The following is a 24,701-nucleotide window of genomic DNA, read 5'->3' on the forward strand; positions in this document are numbered from 1 at the left end:
GGCAGAATGCACACACGGACAGCTTTACTTTATTATGGATGAGATGATGAAAGGAAGATGTTTGAATTGATAATGAAACTAAACAGAAAACAACACCCAAATTGAAAAATCGAATCCTGAACTATATTTAAAAACCCTATCAACCATCACGTGCCACAAGGAGGGCAGTTAATCAGGCACATCTCCTCCATTGGTCCTAATAAAAATAATACTGGAAACACTCAGCTGGTCAGGCAACGTTGGTGCAAAAAGGAACAGAATTCAGAATCAGAATCAGCTTCAATACCATTGGCATATTGTGGTGAACTACAAACACCTGTCTGGACACGCCCCTCTGCTGACTGCTCCTGTGGCTCCTCCCACAGACCCCTGCTGACTGCTCCTGTGGCTCCTCCCACAGACCCCTGCTGACTGCTCCTGTGGCTCCTCCCACAGACCCCTGCTGACAGCTCCTGTGGCTCCTCCCACAGACCCCTGCTGACTGCTCCTGTGGCTCCTCCCACAGACCCCCCTGCTGACTGCTCCTGTGACTCCTCCCACAGACCCCTGCTGACTGCTCCTGTGGCTCCTCCCACAGACCCCTGCTGACTGCTCCTGTGGCTCCTCCCACAGACCCCTGCTGACTGCTCCTGTGGCTCCTCCCACAGACCCCTGCTGACAGCTCCTGTGGCTCCTCCCACAGACCCCTGCTGACTGCTCCTGTGGCTCCTCCCACAGACCCCCCTGCTGACTGCTCCTGTGACTCCTCCCACAGACCCCTGCTGACTGCTCCTGTGGCTCCTCCCACAGACCCCTGTATAAAGGCGAGTGGAGGCACTGCTCCTCCCTCAGTCTCCAGGATGTTGTGTGGTGGTCTCTTGCTGCTGATTGTGGTCTCTTGTAGCTAATAAAAGCCTATCTCTCGCCTCACGTCTCCGAGAGTTATTGATGGTGCATCACATATGTCATGAAGCAGTACATTGCAATACATAATAATGATAATGCAAATTACAGTAAGAACTCTGTGTGTGTGTGTGTGTGTGTGTGTGTGTGTGTGTGTGTGTGTATGTATATGTATATGTATATATATAGATAGTTAAGTACTGCAAAAAGAGGAAAAAAAGTAGTGAGGTAGTGTTCAGGAGTTCAGTGTCCTTTCAGAAGTCTAATGGCAGAGGTGAAGAAGCTATTCCTAAATCATTGAGTGTGTGCCTTCAGGCTCCTGTACCTCCTCCCTGATGGTAGCATTGAGAAGAGAGCATGTCCTGGGTGATGTCCTTTGATCCCGCCTTTTTGAGGCATTGCTTCTTGAAGATATCCTGGATGCTGGAGAGGCTGGTGCCCATGATGGAGCTGACTGAGTTTAAAACTTTCTGCAGCTTGTTTTGATCCTGTGCATAGGCACCCCCACCCATGCCAGATGGTGATACAGCCAACTAGATTGCTCTTAATAGTACATCTGTAGAAATTTGCGAGTGCCTTTGGTGTCATACCAAATCTCTGCAAACTCCTCATGTGTTTGTCTAGCCTCTGTCATGCGTTCTTTGTAACTGGATCGATATGTTGAGCCCAGAATAGATCCTGAGAGGAACTTGAAATTGCTCACTCTTTCCAGTTCGGATCCCTGAATGAGAACCCTCGACTTGCCCTTCTTGAAGTCCACATCAATTCTTTGGCCTTACTGATGTTGAGTGCAAGGTTGTTGCTGCGGCACCACTCAACCAGCTGATCTATCTCGCTCCTGTATGCCTCATCACCATCTGATATTCTGCCAACAATAATTATGTTGTCAGAAAATTTATAGATGGCATTTGAGCTGTGCCTAGCCACACAGAGTAGAGCAGTGGGCTAAGCTCACGTCCTTGAGGTGCGCCAGTGTCGATTGTCAGTGAGGTCGAGATGTTGTTTCAAATAGAGGCTCAGGTTCTGGCTTTTTTAATCAGAACTGTAGGAATGATTGTGCTGGCAGTAGTCAAAAAACTGAAGCCTGATGTAAGTATTAATATTGTCCAGGTGATCCAAAGTGGCATGAAGAGCCATAGAGATTGCATCCACTGTAGACCTATTGTGGTGATGGGCAAATTGCAGTGGGTACAGGTCCTTGCTTAGGCAGGAGTTGATTTTAGTCATAACCAACCTCTCAAAGCACTTCATCACTGTAGATGTGAGTGCTACTGGGCGACAGACATTACGGCAGCTCACCCTGCACTTCTTGGGCACTGGTATGATTGTTGCCCTTTTGAAGCAGGTGGGAACTTTTGACTGCAGTATTGAGAGATTGAAAATATCTTTGAATACCCCTCCCAACTGGTTGGCACAGGTTGTCAGAGCCTAACCAGGTACACCATCAGGGCCTGACACCTTGCGAGGGTTCACCCTCTTGAAAGACCTTCTGACGTCAGCCTTTGAGGCGGAGATCACAGGGTCAACAGATGCTGCAGGGATCTTCACAGTTGTAGTTTTATTCTCCCTTTCAAAGCAAGCATAAAAGGCATTGAACTCATCTGGGAGTAAAGCATCACTCCCATTCATGGTTTAGGTTTTTCTTTGTAGGAAAAAATGTCCTGCAAATCCTGCCAGAGTTGATGTGTATCTTATTCCGCCTCTAACCTCAATTGGAGTTGTTCATTTGCTCTTGAGATAGCCCTCTGTAAGTCATATCTGACTCTCTCGCATAGTCCTGGATCACCTGACGAGTGCAACAGATTTAGCCTTCAGCAGACTATGAACCTCCTGGTTCATCCACAACTTTTGATTTGGGTATGTACAGTATGTTCTTGTTGTAGACACACGCACATCCACACCAGTTTTAATGAAATCAGTGATAACCTGTGGTATATTCATTCTGCCTTGAAGATGAATCCCTGGATAATGTTCAGTCCACTGACTCAAAGAAGTCCTGTAAGTGCAACTCCACTTCCCTTGTCCATTCCCTCTTGGTCCTCTCTACTGGTGCTGCGATCTTCAGTCTCTGCCTGTACTCAGGGAGTAAAAGTACAGCCAGGTGATCAGACTTCCAAACGTGTGAGCATGGGTTTGCATGGTAACTATTCTTATTAGTAATATAATCGTGGTCTTGTATGTTAGCTCATCTTGGTCTACAAATGATATGTTGGTGATAATTATTTGGAGGCATTTTCAAGATGGCCTGGTTAAAATCTCCCAAAATGATGGAGAAGGCATCGGGATGCTCTGCTTCATACCTATTGATTCCATTACTCAGTTCATCTAGAGCCTGTTTGGCACGGGCCTGAGGTGGGATATACACCAAGATGATGGCTGAAAACTCCTGTGACAGATAAAATGGATGACACTTGATCACGAGCTGCTCCAGGTCCGGTGAGCGGGATTGGGACAGAACTGCCACATTTGTGCACCACAAGGAGTTCACTTTTTAGTCTGAGGACCCCACATTACATGCGTGATTTTGGCTTCACTTTATAACTCCAACTTGCTCCGATTGAAGACTACTCTGGACCAAAGTTCCACTTTATACTTTGCTGCTGCTGCAAACAAATTTTTTTTTCTAACTTTCAGACGTCAAAGATTGCAAATTCCGTCAGCCGCAGGATTTCAATAGATCTACTCTCCAACCTTCCAATTTGCTCTGATGCCATCACTCCCCAGTTCCTGCCTGACCATGTTTTCACCATCCTTTCTGATCTTCCCCTCCCTAATCCTAAATGATCAGTCTTCAGCAGAAGTCCCAGCTTGTCCCTATGACAACACAATCTTCAGACGTCTCTGACTATATGCCCACTTCTTCGGCCAGGTGTCTTCACTCTGGACTACAGATCGTTTCTCTCAATTCACCTAGACTCCTCCCCCTAACTTCTAACCTGTTATACATCAATTCACTGCTACTGCAAATATGATAATGACCCCTTGATTTTTCAGGTCCCCTCTGTCACTGTGACACTCATTCTGAATTTGCAGCTCTCCATTTGCTAAGAATCAACCTTAAAACTCAGAAGCAGAGTTAACATTTGAGGTCAAAAATAGTTTGTTGACTTCAAATGTTAACTTTTTCTCCCTCTGTAGATGCTGATTGACCTAATGAGTATTTCTGGCATTTTCAGTTTTAATTTTAGATTTCCAGACTTTTCATTCCTTTTGGGGTTTTCTCTTTCCCTTCATTCACTGGAATATTAGTTACTAGGATGTGTGGGACTGTAAAATGCCAGCAATGAAAATATTATCAGAAAGTGAAAGGAAATTATCAAAATTCAAGATTATGTAAATCTATTCTTTGAAATGTTTTAAGACTATTTTTGTGCTGTGAAGGATTAGCTCTTAAAAAATGAAATTGATATTACTTACAGGTCACAGGACAGAAGGTAAAAGCCTTAAATTAAGTTTCTACTCAATCATTTGTGCTGTCTCAGTGACACCCAACAATGAGACGGGATAAATGAATTTCAATAAGGTTGCTTAGAAGGTCACCCTACCCCAAATCTCTCTTAAATCTAATGTTCTGAAAAACATTAAATTTATGGGATGACTATTTGAAAAGATCTATTGGTTTAAAATTTATCGTTGTAATCCTCAATAAGAGCCAGACCCAAAGTGATTATGCATGACTATCTGAATTCACCATTTGCCCTCATGCCATACCTAGTTGGTATAGAGAGCCAGTCTCACTGCCCCTCCCCATCTTTCAGGAGTCTGGGGTCTGTGGAATGGTTTGGATGGCAGAACAGCTTTTGTTGGTCCTAAGACGAGACTCCCTCATTAAAGTGTCCCTGATAGCTTTTGACAGCCATTGTAGCTAGAGCCCCACTGTGCCAGTTGTGGAAGTTGTGACGAATGATTAATAATTTTTAAATGCTTCTGAATTTCAATGTCATTTAAAGACAAGTAAATGCAAATAAATAACAAGCATTGCTTTACAAATATTAAAGTTAGCGGAGTGGTCAAAAACAAAATGATTAAAAGCATTAAAGAGGCGTGCCTTTGCCTCCTGATCCACAGGCTTGCACCCCCAGTATGATCTGGGCTCCTGGGGTATCCCATTGAGTGTGGGCTCTGCACTTTGCCCTGTCGAATCAGCAGTACAGAGATCCAGCCCTATAAAGTGTAAAGGCCCAAGCTCTCTCTGAGGTGGATTCACCAATGTTCCTCCCTTGTTAAAATAATCAGTACAATGAGGATTACTCTAGGTAGAAAGCATTAATATTCTTTAGCATGGAATTCCTATTGTGCTATTACTGGATTGGTACAAAGGGCAAAGAAGATTGCTTTGTTAGAGGTGCTTAATAATGAATTTATATCGTGAACAATGATTAGAAAGTGGGTGTTTTGCTGTTATTCAGACCTAGTGAGTTTATTGAAAGGAGAATTTGCTAATATCAGTTACACAAGTGATAGAGGTTGATAGTGTATAAGGGTTTAAAAAAAAAATTCTGATATTGTTATAACAGATACTTTATGTTAAGGAGTTGAAGGAAAAAGGGCAAAGTAGGAGCTTTGTACATGGGGCGTAGTAGGCTTCTGACTCATTGTTGCTATTATCACCACTGTATTGTCTGAACTCTGTCAAGCAAGAAGGCTGTGCATGAAACGTATTACCTTTTACAAGAATACCAAGTCAAAAAATACACTCAGCACTAATAATTGCAATGAAAATCACCAATATCAATGATTAAGTTCAGAAATTTCATTTTGCTAAGGCTATTTAGAAGGCAGAGAATCTTTCACTCTTTTTCTACAACAATGCTTTTTTACTTGTTAGTATATTCTTTCTGATGCATGTGAGTTTTCTCTGGGTGCTCCAGTTTCCTCCCATAGTCCAAAGATCTACTAGTTAGTTGGTAAATTGGTCATTTTCTGTGACTAGACTAGGGTTAAATGGGTGCACTGGTGGGTAGAGTGGCTTGTTGGGTTGGAGGGGCTCTGTTCCACGCTGTAGCTCTAAATAAAATAAACAGAAATAAACAAACAATCTTGAATTTTGTAGGAAAGCTTACCACACTCCTTCACCACTGTCTTAGCAGGTCGGGCAGCATCCGTGGAAATGAACAGTCAATGTTTCGGGCCGAGACCCTTCATCAGGACTGAAGAGGGAGGGGGGCAGGGGCACTATAAAGAAGGTGGGGGGAGGGTGAGCCTTCTCCTTCCCACCCTCCCCCCACCTTCTTTATAGGGCCCCTGCCCCTTCCTTCAGTCCTGACGAAGGGTCTCGGCCCGAAATGTTGACTGCTCATTTCCACGGATGCTGCCTGACCTGCTGAGTTCCTCCAGTGTGTTGTACGTGTTGCTTTGACCACAGCATCTGCAGTGTACTTTGTGTTCACCACTGTCTTCCTGTGCCTTCACTTTCAGAGAATTATATACTTTGCCCAAAAGTCTCACCATTAAACAATGCTACTCAGAACCCCACCATTCACTGTGTTCAAAGTGCATTTATTATCAAAGTATGTGTACAGCCTTGAAATTCATCGTCTTGTAGGCAGCCACAAACACAAAGAAAGCCAAGGAAACCCATTTTAAAAAAGGCCATCAAACATCAATTGTGTGTGTGGGGTGGAGAGAACAAGTCATGCAAACAGTGAGAAGAAACCAGATAACACTCAGAATCAAAGTTCATGGAAGTGAGTCCACAGCCATGAAGCCAGTTCATTGCTGCAGCTGGTCCGGGAGCCTGTTCATTGCAGGCCACAGCCTCAGTTCAGCACAGAGATGAGTAGATTTAGATCCCAGTTCATTCCAGTGTAGTACCCAGGTGATTTAAATCAGGGGTTCACAATCATTTTAATGTCATAGCCCTCTCTCATTAACTGAGTGATCCATGGACCCAAGGCTGGGAACCCTTAATTTAGATCTCGTTCATTTAAGCCTTCCTCGGTTCACCATTCCACTGCTGGTGTCATCTGCACACTATTCATGCCGCCTGCATCCTTTTCCAAAACATTAATATTAATGATGGAGAATAAGGGAGCCAGACAGATCCCTGCCTCACTCCACTGGATACAGTCCTCCATTAAATGATGAGGATGAGGAATTCAATAGTTTATTCATTTGTGATTGTTTATATTTGAAATGGTAACTTACTGTAATGCACACAGATCTCATATCCACTGCAACCCCCTTTAATTAGCTTATCCTGTCTACTTGTGTAGTAAAGTGAACACTACTTACATCAAATGCTTTGCCTGAGTATAGGATTGCACAGCTGATACAATGAGTTAATTGTTTTTTGTTATTTTCATCTTTTGCCTTTTAGGAGTTTAAAGATTAGAATTCAATTCAACAGAATTTTGGCATAAAATATGATTACAAAAATAAATGTAAGATGTCCTGTGCAAGTCTGTGATTGACATTCTCAGCTGGGTATCTTATTATTTACATTTTTATTATGTCTAATGGACCTATTATTTGTTTTACCCCACAGAGATCAGCCAGAACTCTTTCCACAATGCTCTCCAAACTCAGAAACTATTTATTTTTAAAGTGTCTGTGCATTTATTTTCTAAAATGTGGTGCTGACAACTGAATGCCTTATTTTAATTCTTTAACGTCACAATTGCCTTGAATTCTCGACACAAGAGATTCTGCCGATGCTTGATATCTTGAGTACTCTTGAAGGATCTTGGCCCAAAATGTCAACTGTTTAATTCCCCTCCATAGATGCTGTCTGAATGGCTGAGTTCCTCCAACATTTTGTGTGTGAGCATGTGTTTTAAATTCTGTTTCCTTTTCCCTCTCTATAATTTCCCTCCAAGCTGTTAAATGATTATGAAGAGACTAATTTGGTGAAAGGGTTAGAATACTGTTCTCTGATTGGCCTATGCAGTGCTAGAGTGGTCAGCAAATTTTGCTGGATTTACTGCAGTTAATTAATGGATAAAATTGGGATTTGACTACATACATGAAACACCATTTGGGAAGAACTAAATTTTCTCAGCAGATCGTGTTTGTTTTCTTTCTAATTTTGAAGCAATTAGCAAACATAAACAGAGCTTTACTCTTGGATATTCTGCAGAAAGAAGTGCTGTAGATAGTAACAGTATTTGAAAAGATAAAAAAGTCAGTAAATGACTGATCTACAAACGTAGTTAGCATATCTCCCATGTTAATGCAATGCGGACAAATGAGAGAGGTTTTCTTGATTGGGACATGGTACAATACAATTCTAGGCGAAATTCCATGCTACATTATTGTATCTCTATCGTTAGCATAAATACCAGAGGCATTGCATTCCTACTGTGGGGCAGTATCTTGGGAGGAGATGGGAAGTAATAGACCAATATGTAGTTCTTTCACATTTGCTCTTCCTGACAGGGATAGAAGATCAGATCGCTTATGAATATGTGATTGTGCATTCTGAAAATTGAGACTGAAGTTATAGAAGACATTCAATTCTCACTTTCCAGTTGAAGAATCACAATGGCAGCCTTCGATAGAAAAGGATGTATGTTTTAAAAAAAAGCTTGTGAAATTAATTGTTTGCAAAGCTAGTCTGATACACTTGAGAAGAAATAAACATAACAGGCTAGGAGTTTACAGTCAGAAAATAGTGGAGTTGGAGTTGATAACGGATGTGTGGTGACTAAAGGATCATTGATTTTACTTTAAGTAGACCACTCATAGAGGAAGTGAATTACAGATGAAAGGTATAGGATTTGTGACTGGGCAAAACCATTATATTTTATAAGGGATGTTATGATTGTAAAAAGAGTTCCTTTTATGTATATTAAAGGGGAAATCAGCAGATGTAGTTTAATTAAATTTTCATAAAGGTAATTGCTGAAGACCCATTGAGTGATTGTAACAATGGTGTGGACATGTGGCATCAGATAGAAGGTTTTAAAGTTTGGGAATAAATAGACCTGGAGAAATCGATGGCTGTAATTCATGAGGTATTTCAAGGATCAGCGCCAGTGCAAAAACAAAAATAGAGGACTTCAAATTTCGAAGTTGAAAGTAAAATTATATGTTTCACCATATACAATGCTGAAATTCATTTTCTTGTGGGCATACACAATAAATCCATAATACGATAATAACAATAATAGAATTAATGAAAGACCGCACCGTACTTGGGTGTTCAACCAGTGTGCAAAAGGCAACAAACTGCAAATACAAGATGAAAGGAATAATACTAATAAATAAATAAATAAATAAGCAATAAGTAGCGTGAAGATGAGATGAAGAGACTTTGAAAGTGACTCCATAGGTCAGGGATTCCCAGCCTAGAGTCCACAGACCCCTTGTTTTATGGTATTCACCCAGGACATAAAGAAGGTTGGGAACCTCTGCCATAGGTTGTAGGAACATTTCAGTGATGGGGCAAGTGAAGTTGAATGAAGTTATCTCCTTTGGTTCAGGAGCCAGATGGTTGAGGGGTAATAATTGTTCCTGAACCTGCTGGTGTGAGTCCTGAGGCTCCTGTGCCTTCTTCCTGATGGCAACAGCAAGAAGAGAGCAAGGCCTGGGTAGTAGGAGTCTTTGATGGATGCTGCTTTCCTGCGACTACACCTTGTGTAGATGTGCTCAATGATGGGTGGGCTTTACCTTTGATAGACTGGGCAATATCCACTCATTGAATGTTCCATTCAAAGACATTAGTGTTTCCTTTCCAGGCAGTTAGTCAATACACTCTCCACTACGCATCTACAGAAGTTTTTCAAAGTTTTAGATGTCATACGTAATCTTCACAAGCTCCTAAGGAATTAGAGGCGTTGCCGAGCTGTCTTCATAATTGCACTTGTGTGCTGGGCCCTCTGAAATAATTGCAATGAGAAATTTAAAGTTGCAGACCCTCAGCTCCTCTGATCCCCCAAATGAGGATTGACTCTGGACCTCTGGTTTCCTCCTCCCGAAGTCAATAATCAGCTCCTTGGTCTTGTTGACATTGAGTAAGAGGTTGTTGTGGCACCACACAGCCAGATTTTCGATCTCCCTCCTATATAGTGATTCATCACCACCTTTGCTGTGACAGTGGTGTCATCAGCAAACTTGAATATGGCAATGGAGCTGTGCATAGCTACACAGTCATAAGTGTAAAGTGAGTAGAGCAGGGGGCTAAGCACACAGCCTTGTGGTGCACTGTGTGCTGGTGGAGATTGTGGAGGAGATCTTGCCGATCCAAACTGACTGGTGTCTACAAATGAAGAAATCGAGGATCCAATTGCACAAGGAGGTATTGAGGCCAATGTCTTGAAGTGTATTGATTAGTTTTGAGGGGATTAATGTACTGAATGCTGAGCTGTGGTTGATAAAGAGCATCCTGATGTATCCACCTTTGCTGTTTGGATGTTCCAGGGTGAGTGGAGAGCCAATAAGATGGCATCTTCTGTGGACCTGTTGATCCAGTAGGCAGATCCAAGTAACTTCTCAGGCAAGAATTGATAGGTTTCATCACCAACCTCACTGTGGATTTAAGTGCTACTGGATGATATTCATTGAGGCAGGCTGCCATGTTCTTCTTGGGCACTGCTTGAAACATTTGGGTACCTCAAAATCTCGCCAATGCGAGAGGTTAAAGATCTTAGTGAACACTCCAGCCATTTGATTGGCACAGGTCTTTAGTACTTGGCCAGGTACCCCATCTGGGCCAAATGCTTTTCATGGGTTCACCCTCCCGAAGGATGCTCAGATGTTGGTCTCAGAGACTGAAATCAGAGGATCATCAGGGGCTGTGGGTGTTCATGATGGTTCCTCCCTGTTTTGATGATCAAAGCAAGCATAGAAGGCATTGAGGTAGACAAAATCCAGTAAACACATTTTAATTAACTCTAAGTTAATTTCTGGGCTGAATAGCACAATGCTTCTAAATCTGCCGTCAGCTGGATTATGTTTAAAATTATTTCCCGAATATTGGCAATATTGAAGGCCTGCGATTGGTGTTAAGTCCCCCCCCCCCCCCATTGTTTGTCACCTATGCTAATGATTCGGTTGAGCATGTAAGTTTGTTGATGACACCAAACATTGAAAACTAAACACAGAGTGGAAAGAGAAAAAAGATATTTAAGAATACAAGTGGGTCTAGAGCGTCTGGGAAAGTGGATCGGGGGGGGGCGGGGGGGTGACCGATGAAATTTAACTCAGACAGGTGTGAATTGATGGACCTGGGAATGAGGCCAAGGCATAAATGGTAAATGACAGGACTCTGGAGTTTGTTGTAGAACAGAGAAAGACCTAGGGATAGAAAGTTCCTTGACACAGGTGGAGAGGGTGATAAGGAAGGCATCTGGCATGCTTGCCTTCACTGGTCACGGCACTGAATACAGAAGTTGGGGTAACATGTTAGAGCTGTATGAGACATTGGTGAGACAACACTTGAAGTATGGTGTTGCAGTTCTCATCATTGAGCTCATAGAAGGATGTCATTAAGCTTGAGATGGTGCAGAAAAGATTCACAAGGATGCTGCCAGCACTGGATAGCTTGAGTTATAAGGAGAGGCTGCAGAGGTTGGTGTAGTGTATTTATAATTTCAGTAGTATTTAAGCAAAATTGTAAAGTTAGTATTTGATTAGCATTCTTTATTGTTTACGTAATTCATTATGGTGTATATGTAAGGAGCATGTCATTATGCCACCGTGTCACATGTGAGCAACTCACTAAAAGAAAACTAAGTACACAAATATCTCCGGCTGCTGTGTTTTTCTGGAGTTGCAAAACATAACAGTGGTGATGAGGGAGTTTTAAAAGGAACCTGAGATGACTACTGACCTGTTGAAGTGCAGCATGTTTTTCTTTGAAAGGTGAGACAGATGTTTGAATTTTTTTAAAAAAGTGCATCAGGTTATTCTTCAGAAGGGGTGACATGTTCAAATTAAAGAAAGGCAGAAAATGGGTGAAATTAACAAGCAATAGGCAAAGCCATGGGTTCATATCAGTGAGTGTGGGTGATAATAAGAAATAAAAAACGCAGAAATGGCTGGCTACATCGGAAAGATAGACACATTCTACTGCACAACAGGTGACTGGAGAATGTATACTGAAAAGTCGAGCCGTATTCTAAAGCAGATGGAGTAGCCGTTAAGAAACAAGTGTCAGTGTCGCTGAGTGCAATAGGTGGAAAAGCATAGTTCGCTTACCATTTTGACTGCTCCAACCAAACCAGCCAAAATGAGCTTTGCTGATATTGTGAATGTAATGCAAGAGCATTTAGAACTGTACACACTGTTGATTCCAGAATGCTTTAGGTTTCATAAGCAGAATCGAAAGGAAAGGGAGTCCATTTCAGCTTAAGTGACTGAATTGAAGAAATTGTCCGACCATTGTCAGTTCAGTAATAGGCTTAGCATTTAGCTTGTGGTGTCTTCCAGGAAAGCATCCAAAAGAATGCTCTAACTGAAGCACAACTCACATTTCAAAGAGCAAATACAATCACTGCATCAATGGAAGCAGCAGGCAGCGATGTAATTGTTGCAGCTAGGAATGAAAGTGAACGTGTACAAAATTCAAACATCTAAACAGAAATAGGTCTGACTGAACAAATTGTGTTACCGTTATGGAAGTGACTCACATACACCAGACCGGTGCAGATTTAAAGGCGAAACTTGCAGAAAATGCAACAAGATAAGGCACATACAAAGAGCATGACATGCAGACAAAAATAAATAAATTGCACAGAGAAGAAACAAAATAAAAAGGCAAGTTATAGTTTTAAAAAGAGCACTAATCTGTATGCCGTTCTTGAAAAATTTAATAATATTGAGAGTGACACAGGACTGAGTAGCCTTGAGATTTACCATGTGAAAACAAACAAGAGACAAAGAGACAAGCAATATGGCTTACTCCAGAAGTAAACAACAAAGTAATTAAAATGGAATTGTTTCACTGGCTCATCTGATTCGGTCATTCCACAAAATGAGTTTGAGCAACATTTCAAAGATACTGAACTGAAGCCTGCAGTTATCCAACCAAGAACTTTTACTGGAAAAATAACTCCTGTGGGAATGACATTTGTAACAGTGAAATACAGCAACCAACAAGCCATACTGGGGTTGTACAGGAGGGCCATGAGTGGGGTCATGAGTGGCTGAGACAACTACAACTTGATGGAAACCTATCCACCATTTGCATGCTCAACCCCTGCAATAGAGGCAACTGAAAGCAAATTAAGAAAGGATCTGGATGGTGCCACAGCAGTTTTCAAGGAAACTGAAACATGAGGGCAAAATAGCATTAAATGAAAATGCCACACCCAAGTTTTACAAAGCCCATCTGATTCCTTATACCATCGTGAAAAGAATGGAAGGATATGGACAACGTGTAGGCAGAGGAGATTCATTTAGTTGACCATTTGATTACTAATTTAATTAGTTCACACAATATTGTGGGCCGAAGGGCCTGTTCCTGTGCTGTGCTGTTCTATGTTGAATGTGGCAAGTTCAAGGACACCACTTCACTTTCCCAACATGGGACACTATGTGTAACGGCTGAGAGACCAGGAAAACAATAAACAAATTTGAAGAATGCCGTATTGTCTCAAAAGTAAATACATTGATCACAAAGGGTCACTTGCTATACTGAAGTAATCTTGCAAGGACAGGTGTGTAAAAAGGGCCCATAGCATCATTGGGGACTCAAGTCACCCCAACCGCAATCTATTCCAGCAGCTACCATCCAGGAAGCAGTACTGCAGCATATAGGCCAGGACCAATAGGCTCCGGAACAGCTTTTTCCACCAGGCCGTCAGACTGATGAACTCACGGTGATTTGAGTGTACTCTTTATTACACTGACTGTTCTATTTATTAGAAATTATTATAAATTACTATGATTGCACATTTAGATGGAGACGTAATGTAAAGATTTGTACTCCTCATGTACGTAAAGGATGTAAGAAATAAAGTAAATTCAGTTCAATTCAATTGGTTGCTCTCCATGTTCACATCGTTCTGAGCACAGTCGTTAACCAGAGATTTCCATTGAATTTTGTTAAATTTAGGCGCGAGTCCTTGGCTGTGTTTCAGCTTCTGATGGCTGGTCAGAGGAGCATGATTGACAAAGCTGCAACTGAAGAAGTGTGTAATTTTGATCCACATGTAAGTGGCTTAGGTTGTTTGCATGTAATTCCACCTGCAGCATCTTCCTCCTTCTCAGGGCTGAGGAAGGTGTCATTGATTTTCACACTGCCCGACTTAATTTTCTTTGGAAGTCAATAAAGCATATCTTTTCTTCCATATCTCTTCTTTAATTAAACAGTGGAAGTTGGTTCATGATAAATGTTTCCCCTGGCCAAGCAGAGATAGATATCCCTTTTTAAATATGATCTTGTTTAGTATTCAGGATCCAAAATGAATACTTCATTTGTAACTTTGGCCTGCTTAGAATTCTACTCACTCCCTGGGAAGGTACAATGATTCACAAGATTACTGCAATAGTCTAAAATCTTGTGTGCCTGAAATATTCATAAGATCTGCAGTAGCTTAAAATATGCCATTCAGATGGGCTATAAAATCTAATGGCATTCCTTTAACATGAATCATTCATGGTGGATAAAGGCAATGATTAATATGACAATTATTGCTTAAAATCAATTGTCAAAATCAAAACCTAGTTAATCCAATGAATTGTTCAATTGAATTGTATGAAGTTTTGCATCTCTATGTGGAAAATCAACCGTAACCTACATAGTCAGTTCCTATACAGAGAGGCAAAGATCTCACTTTCTGTGCAGTATTCTAAATTGAAACAAATATTAAAAATATGTGCAGCTATTGCCATACAGACCTTGTGTCTTTATATTAGACCCTGGAAAACATTAGCTTCCTGTCCAAGATATTACAATTCTTTGACTTGCTCTCAAAACCTTCCCTTCTGCCTCCAACTCCTTCCTTGGTCTACACACCATTTACAAGCTGTCCTTGAACAGTATTCAGTCATTTTGAATTCATTGTCACCATATCTCTAATTTCTATTGCAATTGTATGGTTTTGCTGTGCACTCAAACTGTCAGTCTGGCAATATATTTTGTGTAGATATAATCAGTAGAACTGAACATAAATGTGAATGCTTATACTTTATTAACATTCATATGTCCCTGGTCTTGATGCTATCCAATTCCTTGAATGTTGCCTTGGTTTAAGGCAAGTAGCAAGTTAGCTGTTCTTAACTCAGCTTGCTCTTTATTTCGGCACTGTTTCTTCACCTCTGTGGTCTTGCTCATCTCTACATTTCCCTCATGGCAGATGAAATCTCAGTTACTTGCCTCCACCGCCTGATGACCCAGTTTCTGCTTCCTCCTTTCGTTCTGAGGCAAGTCCCTTGGATTGAGAACGGCTTGTTCTACCTCAGTTTTTTCGGTTCTGGGACCGACAGCAGACTTTGCCTCAGGTAATGCAGAGTTTGCTTTACTCTCCTGTGATAAGAGTCTTCTCTTTTTCTCCCTGCCTGATATTCAGATTACTCTCTAAAAATCATCAACTAAATTTTTTTAACTTTGCAACTTCTGGCTTCAGATTTTCTGATGGCAGTTGCCCTGAGATACAATTTTGGATGAGTACACAGAGCAATGTGAGTAAAATCACACCAGTGACTGCTATTTTATTTTATGTTGGAGGAACTCATTCCCAAAATGGATCTTACAGAAATTTCATGTAAGTAAGCTAAAAGTTGTGCTTTCATGCTTTGGCAGCAGTTGCTTGATTTGTAATGCCTTTGCATACCTGCAGGTGACTTTTCTACTGGTTGGTTCTTCTAATTTGTTCCAGACATTTAGATGAAAAGTTCTTTACTCTAAGCCAGTTATCCTTTGAGTATATCTTGACAGGATGCTTATAGTATGGGTCCTTTACATTCTAAGGCTGTAGGCATATTACTACATGTTAGAGCTTGTTGGCCTGCTGTTGTGAGGAAGAGCAGGTACCAAGGGATCATTCCCTTTCTGATCTGTGGAGGAATTAAATTAACACAGTTTCTAAGATCCCATACATTGTGGAGGATTACACCATACATTGTCCAGCTGAATTTCAGAGAAGTGGAGAGTTGCCTCCTCTTTATTGCTTTAATTTCTGGTGGCCATCTCCTTTATAAAACCCTCGCTGCCCCTTTCACCATCCTACCCTTAGTCTGAATCTTCATCTGGTGTTCTCACTGCTAATCGATGATAACTTGGGACGTGTTGTTGATAGTGAAGAAAGTTCTTGTAGATGACAATGGGATCTTGATCATTTAGGTAAGCAGGCCAGGGAATGGCAAATGGATTCCAATATAGATAGATGTGAGGGTGAGTAGGATTATACTATGAATAGAAGGGCACTAGGGAGTGTAATGGAGTACTGTGTATGGTTTTGGTCACCCTGCCATATGGAAGATATGGTTAAACTAGAAAGAGGGCAGAAAAGATTTATGAGAGTGTTGCCAGAACAGAGGCATCCCAGTTCACCATTACATTCAGTTGGTAATTCTTCACCTAACCACCTGTTTCACTCCAGGAGTCTCATTCTGGGCTGTTGACAGTGTGAAGTTGTGGAGAAAATAGCACATGGCAGAGCAGTTGAACCTGGAACCTCGCACTGTAATAAACTTAACTCCTCTCTTTTAAAGAAGTAAGAGTAATGACCATGAACGTTGGGAAGATAAACAATTGTTAACAATTCCTTTCTGCTTAATTTGGAAGACATTTTGCAATAGTATCTTCTGATGCATGAACACAAAATTCATTAAAACTTACTGTGCATTCACAGACGAGAGAAAATCTACAGATGCTGGAAATCCAAGCAACACCACACAACATGCTGGAGGAACTCAGCAGCCAGGCAGCATCTATGGAAAAGAGTAAAAGTCGATGTTTCGGGCCAAGACCCTTCAGCGTGAGCCTGCTGAGTTCCTCCAGCATTTTGTGTGTGTTGCTGTGCATTCAGTTGGTCTGCTCCAAACCACTGTCATAGTAGTCCTTCAACTCTTCTACTGTGGATACTACAGAGAGAGTGTAGAGGAGATTTACAAGGATGTTGCCTGGATTGGGGAGCATGCCTTATTAGAATAGGCTGAGTGAACTTGCCCTTTTCTCCATGGAGCGATGGAGGATGACAGGTGACATCCTCTCATAGAGGTGTATAAGATGCTGAGAGATTGTGTGGATAGCCAGAGGCTTTTCCCCAGGGCTGAAATGGCTAACACGAGGGGGCATAGTTTTAAGGTGTTTGAAAGTAGGTACAGAGGGGATATCAGGGGTAAGTTTTTCACACAGAGAGTGGTTGGTGCGTGGAATGCACTGCCAGCGACGGCAGTGGAAGTGTATATGATAGGGTCTTTTAAGAGACTCATAGATAGGTACATGGGGCTTAGAAAAATAGAAGGCTATATGATAGGGAACTTCTAGGCAGTTTCTAGAGTAGGTTACATGGTTGGCACAACATTGTAGTTCGAAGGGCCTGTAATGTGCTGCAGATGTCTTTGTTCTTTGGAACCTGGCTTAACACTCGACAATTCCTATGTGATATGTTGTTGCTATCCCTTTTCACACCTTCTGGCACATCAGGCGGCATTTTGCCATTTCCATAGCACTTGACTGTTTGTTTTGTATGAGGCCGAGTTGCTAGCTCGACGCTCAACCCAGCGCAATTGGAAACTGTGCAAGGAACTGGCCAAATTCCAACTTGGGACCATTTGCCTCAAAGTCCGGTGCTGATGCACCCCCAGCTGACTTCATGATGTGTTAGCACCCTGGTTCTATTCTTGACAGACAGAGCAATTTTCTCTAGCAGTGAGGAAAGTCATTTTGAGGGTCTGTATCAGATTCAGATTCTTTCCTTTATTATTATCACACTGCATTTCAAAGGGAGAATTAATGGCTGTGTTAGAGCACTAACATGAAAGATGGCACTTCACATGTTTGGGGAATGTGTACACTCATTAGTGAAGGTGACAGAGATCTGGGGATAGAAGAACAACAGTGTTTAATTTCAGTGTTCACTGTGACTCTCCATAGGATACTAGTATCACACATAAGCATGCAGAGCACACTCGTCTCCGTGATTAATCAACTTCAACACTTAGCTGCTGTTGCGCCTCCCTATGCTGCCCTTGTCAGATCATTGAACTCTCTACAACATCACTGAGATGCTTTGCTGCTTAGAAATTTTCCCATGCATGGGCTTTTTAATACAGTAGCTCTTCTACCTCAGTGTTCAGGTACTTTGCATTGTTGCAAGAGGTGCATCCCTACTGTATTATTGTACAAGAGATGTTCAATTTTTACTAAAACCAGACTGTCTTCTTTTACTTTCATTTGCTGTTGTAACTTCCTGGTGACTGATATTTACCTTTAATTACAGAGAGCTTTTAACTCACAATGTATTCTGCTTCGCAACTTCTGTGCATATATTTTCTAACCCTCCAAATGCTTTTTTACGATCAGAATTAGAATTTATTATCACTGACATATGTTGCGAAATTTGTTGTTTTGCAGCAGCATTACAATGACATGGGTATTGACAGGATTTATGACAATGTCTCTCCCAATAGAATTTCAATCATTTAATCACAGGGCTTCTGACGAGCCCTTATTTTATTCAAGATTAAGTTTAAGTTTACTGTCATCTGACTGCACTGATATACAACCAAATGAAACAACGTTCTTCTGGACTATGGTGCACCCATGCAGTATATCTCACACACAGCAAATAAACCAAGATATTATACCATAAATGAGTTAATAAAATATAATTCAAAATGCATGTAGTAAAATGTAGCACAGGTAAACAGTAAGCAGCTTGCTGTCCTAGTGATGAGACCTCGGTGGTGGCAGGGTATTCATTAGTCCCACAGCCTGAGAGACGAACCTGTTACCCAGTCTGGCATTCCTAGTCCTGATACTCCTGTACCTTGTTCCTGATGGTGGTGGGTCAAAGAGATTGTAGGATGGGTGGTGGGGTCCTCAACAATGCTTTGGGTCCTTTGTCTGCAACACTCTGGGTAAATGTCACAAATATGGGGGAGGGAGACCGTCTTGCTGGTTTTGACTATCATCTATACAGTCTTGTCATCTGATACCTTGCAGCTTCGGTACCACACAGTGATGCAGCCAGACAGGACAGTCTCTATGGTGCTCCTGTAGAAAGTTGTTAAAATGTGTGCAGGGAGCCTTGCACACCTCAGTTTCCTCAGAAAGTACAGACGCTGCTCTACCTTCATGATTAGTGAAGAGGTGTTGTGGGTCCAGGTTAGGTCGTCCATTATGTCCACACTAAGGAACTTTGTGCTCTTCACTCTCTCCGAGGTGCATTCCTTGCATTCATCATTCATCTTTTATCCAAGCCAACTGTATACAATTTAAAATTATTCAATGACATTTAACGCCTGCTTTTGTAATTTGTTGTAGATTCTTGTATGGAATGACCATGGGTTAGTTGTCTGTATTTTTAATCGCTGTATTATTTGAAAATGCGTTGCTGGCATGGACTGTTTATATATTGATACTTTAATTGGAATTGCAAATTCATACGATAAATGTTGTGCCCACGTTATAACAGGACGATCAAATAAGTGAAGATAGTTCAGGAAATCAAGTAGAAAAACACATATTAATTTGTAGGGGTATAAGTTTAAACCCTAAATGTCAAAATGGAAGACAAAGAAATAAAGGGTAAAACTAAGTTACCCTTCACATCACAGAAACATGAAACTCCAGGTTTAAGCTGAGATGTAAAATATTTTAATGACCCCACAGCCTGGGAAACAAGGAACACTATTATTCACACAAAATAGTAGGCCTAAAATATGTTAATTTCTACACCTATTATAAAATATTTTTGCACTCAGTCAAAATCAAGGTCAAATTGATTGCACAAGTCTAACAAAAACCTGCTTGCAGCAGCATTACAGCACGTTGCATCAGATAAGCAACATTCACAAGAGAAACACAAATTAGAAATAAATTATACACAAATTATTTAAGGAAAACACAACTGGAACAAAAAAGGCCAAGTCCATTTTAGTGCCAAGTGAAGAAATGGTCACAGAGTTGCTGTACTGTAGTGATCAGCATGGCACAGCTTGGTTCAAGAACCAAATGGTTGAAAGGAGTTGGCTGTTTTTGAATCTGGTGGTGTGGGACTTTGGGCATCTGTATAGCCTGCCCAATGGTGCCAGCTACAAGATGGTGTGGCCTGGATGGTGGAAGTCTTGATGAACGGATGTTGCCTTCTGTAGATACTGCTGATGCTGGGGAGCTATGTGCCCTTGCCCTGAGTCCACTACTCTCACAGTTTTTTCCATTTCAACCCCAGACCATGCAACTAGTCAGGATACTTCCAACAATGCTTCTGTAGAAGTATGTTTGAGTGTTTGTTGACACCTCCTTAACCTCATAAGAAAGTAAAGATGCTCTGGCATCTGGTCCCAGGACAGCTCATCAAATAGGTTCAAGCCCAGGAATATAAAGCCACTGAATCTCTCTACTGCTGATCCTTCAATGTAGACTGGAGCATGTTTACCCTCCTTTCCCTTCATAAAGTCAACAAACAGCTTATTACTGATGTTGTGTGAGAGTTTGTTGTTGCAGTGCACTCAACTACGTGCCCCTATCTTGCTCCTGTTAGAGGACTCATCACCAACTGTGATTTGTCCAACCGCAGTGTCATAGGTAAACTTATATGTGGCGTTGGAACGACTGTATGCCTCCCACACAGTCATATGAATATAGATGGTAGAGCAGGAGCTAAGGATGCAGCTGGAGGTGCACCTTTGTTCACGATCAACCAGGAGGAGATGCTGTTACCAATCCTCACAGACTGAGGTCTGCGATGAGGATATTCGATATCCAGCTGCAGAGGTAGGTACAGAGGCCCAGGTCTTGAAGTTTGTTGGTAACAACCAACTGGAAACAAATTGGAAGATAATTGGTCGCGATCAGAAAGTTGGGCCAAGCATGGAATATGTTTGCTAAACAGAGAAATTGATGGACCATAAGTCATTGTATAGAGATAGCAAAGAGGGTTTAGATATTCACTTTACAAAGATGGCTTTGTGAAGTATTAGGTTAGTTTCAGAAGAGTGCTAATAGCAAGAAGAATTGATACCAAGTTAATATTTTGCCCTATATGAATTTCAAGACCTGGGACTATCTAGCGGACTATAGCTCTGCCACTAAAAAGGTAGCAAACAGATAGGTCAAAAGAAGACTGAGCACTATAGAAAACTAGCTCTAAGGCATATAATTTTCTCTATTTAAGGTTGTGTGGCTGCGGAATGCAGACATCTATAAAAGACTTAAGGCAGCCAGGGAGGAGATGTTGTAGATCTACTAGCATTGGTGGTTTGTATAATCTGACCTGGTGATGTTGTCATGGAGTCATACAGCACAGAAACAGGTTCATCAACCCAGCAAGTCCATGCCGACCGTATTGTTCACCCAGCTAGTTCCAATTTCCTGCATTTGGCCCATATCCCTCCAGGTCCACTGGGTTTCTCTTCAAGTGCTTCTTAAATGATCCTATTGATCCTATTCTCGTAGTTCATTCCATGGACTCAGCAGCTCTGCATGGCAATATCTCCCCTTGGGTCATTCTCACCTTAAATCTATCCCCGTAGGGTTGGACTCCACTACCCTGAGGAAAAGACTGTTACTATCCATCATAACTATGCCTCTTTATCTCTCTGTACCTCACTCTGTTCCTTGCAGCTCTCTGGATTGTGTATCTGATTGTTCACAATTGCCTAGAGTTGTGGACACAACTCTGCACATCATGGGAACCAGCCTGGCCTCATTGGAATTCCGTCCACACTTCCTGCTGCATTGGTAAGGTAGCCAGCATAATCCCATTGGACAGAAGATACAAAAGCCTGAAAGTGTGTACCACCAGGGCAGCTTCTGTCCTGCTGCTGTCAGATTCTTGAATAAGATGGTCTCTCGTCCTCACAATCTACCTTGTTATGATCTTGCACTTTATTGCTTACTTCATTGCACGCTCCCTATAGCTTTTACATTTTATTCTGTATTGCTACTGTTTTACCTTGTTCTACCTCAACGAACTGTGTGATGATTTGATTTGTATGAACAACACACAAGTCAAGCTTTTCACTGTATCTTGGTGCATGTGACAATAATAAGACAATTCTTCCAATCTGTTTTTTTTTTAAACTGTGCTGTGCAAGAGCTGGAATACTTGAATAACTGATTTTATCCCTTCTTCCCATTAAGTAGATTTACATTTCAAATTACTGTGTTAACGATTTACAATTATTTTGGCAAATTTAGACTTGTCTTGGCATTTTTATTCTTTTACCAATCACATCAAAATTAGTTTGGGGCACATTTTTCTTGACAGCTTGCACAGACTTTCCTTCCTCAGCATAAAATCACCGGGATAGAAGCTTTATCAGTAACTGGGCTAATCACTTACTTTTGTTCAATCAGTATGGACAAGTTCAGCATTTGATGCCTATCCTGATTCGCCCAGAGAAAATGATGACACATTGCTTTTTGATCTCTTGCAGTTGTGATGAAGAGCTGCGCAAACTGCTGCTCCCAGGATGAGTTTAGACTCATTTTTGTTTGGTGGGCGACAATAACCATTTATTAGACCTAAGCTGATCAAAGACTCTCTGCCTTTCTTCTTTTTTTTACAGTTCCTCAGAATCAAGTATAATTTGCTTCCAGTCTGGTTTTGTGGGTTCTTTGGTTTTATTCGCTGTTTGAAATGCAATAATGATTTGCTTACAACCTCCTGATAAGAAATATGAAGATTTTGTTACCCTCTTAATGAGCACGAGGAAGCTGCAGGATCATCCAATGGGAAATGTACAGTAATTGTGTTTATTGCTTGCTAAGACTGGTATCGAGAGGAAGAGGAGAGTGATTGTCACAAGAACTGATCAAGAGGAATAAAGCGTTTGATGTTGACAGATTGCTGGTAGTTTCATGTCAATAAAAACAAGAAATCCCAGCAGGGTGAAGGGAGAAAATGGTTCAATCCTCAGGTGAACAAGGTCACTTGGGTGATGTCATTAATCAGAGGAAAGAATGGACAAGTTTTCACTTCCACAGATTTAAGAGCAGGAATTGTTTTGGTCTACGTTACAATCTGACAACATACATTATATTGTATCTAAAATGTGAATGCCCCGAGTTCAATAGACTGTGGGACTAGAGTCTGGGGAGGAGACGTCATTGAGCCACATAAATCACTCCTCCCTCTGTGCTTCAATAGTACATGCTGAGAGATTATGGAACGATAGAACACACCTCTAAGTGCTCCCAGAATAGATGTAGGATTATTTTTATTTTAAAAGAACCACTCATGATCATGAGTTCTTGAGTTCTACCAACAACAGAGTTTGTGACTTTGTTACACTACAATACATGAGTCACCTAATCCATCGCTACAGTCCTGCCGAAGGGGTTCACCCGAAACCTTAACTGTACTCTTTCCCATAGATGCTGCCTGGCCTGCTAAGTTTCTCCAGCATTTTCTGTGTGTTCCTCCATCATTTCCCAGTTCTTCAAGTGGCACCGTCACCTTGCACTGAAACAAATATAATTTGATTTTTATAAGTTCCCCTACATGGTTCTGTGGTGTTCAATGACTGTGCCTGTGATGTTAGATATATAGTAAGACAGAATTTAATCGCGGGCACACAAAGGTAATTGACAGGCATCCAAGTACCCATTAGCTTATGCTTTGAGTCTTGTAATATGGAGTAGGTGGGGAACAGGAGAAATTAAACCTTTTTCCTCCTGTCCCATGATCCTTTCCCTTCTCCAGCTCTGTATCACTTTTGCCAATCACCTTTCCAGCTCTTAGCTTCATCCCACCCCCTCCGGTCTTCTTCTATCATTTCGGATTTCCCCCTCCCCCACTACTTTCAAATCTCTTACTATCTTTCCTTTCGGTTAGTCCTGATGAAGGGTCTCGGCCCGAAACGTCGACAGCGCTTCTCCCTATAGATGCTGCCTGGCCTGCTGTGTTCCACCAGCATTTTGTGTGTGTTGTTGTTTGAATTTCCAGCATCTGCAGATTTCCTCGTGTTTCCTTTTTTCTCTATTCCATTCTGTAACAGATAAATATCTTTCTCACACAGATAGTGCTGACATTTGTCATTGCTGTTGGGGATTGGGTAGGATCCAAAAATGAATGAATTGGGGCTATTGTTTACAGTATCTAATTGCTCTGCATCAACTCTTTCAATAATGACCTTGAAGCACTCGAAAGCTCAGTAAGCAATCTACCTACCTAGAAGTTATCTCCTGAATTTGTTAATAAACTGTGCCTCTAATGAAATAAAAATAGAAAATGCTGTCAAAACTCCACAGGTCACACAGCATTTGTAGAGAGAGAAACAGACTTAGGAAGCTCATCGGCTTCATAAATCTCAGGGACTTCCAGAATTCATCCTAGGATGCTCAGGAAGGAGACTGCTGGGGCTTTGGTGGAGATCTTTGCCATGGGTGAGGTAGCAGAAGACTGGAGGATAGCTAGTGTTATTCGTTTGTTCAAACAGGGCAGTAAGGATAACCCTGGAAAATCCAGGCTGTGCATACTATATCAGTCCTGGGGATCAGTATTTACTGTATGTTCACTTGGATGGCAGGGACTGATTAGGAGTCAGTCTATTTTTTTTGCGTGGGTATGGTCAATGAGTTTTTTAAGGAGTTTCCTAAGTATTTATTTATTAAGATACAGCACTGAATAGGCCTTTCTGGCCCTTCAAGCCAGACTGCCCAGCAATCCCGGATTTAACCCTAGCCTAATCATGGGACAATTTACAAAGAGTATTACCCTACTAATCAGTACACCTTTGGAATGTGGGAGGAAACCGGAGCA

This window comes from Hemitrygon akajei, chromosome 3 (genome assembly GCF_048418815.1).
Source record: "Hemitrygon akajei chromosome 3, sHemAka1.3, whole genome shotgun sequence".
Taxonomy (NCBI): Eukaryota; Metazoa; Chordata; class Chondrichthyes; order Myliobatiformes; family Dasyatidae; genus Hemitrygon; species Hemitrygon akajei.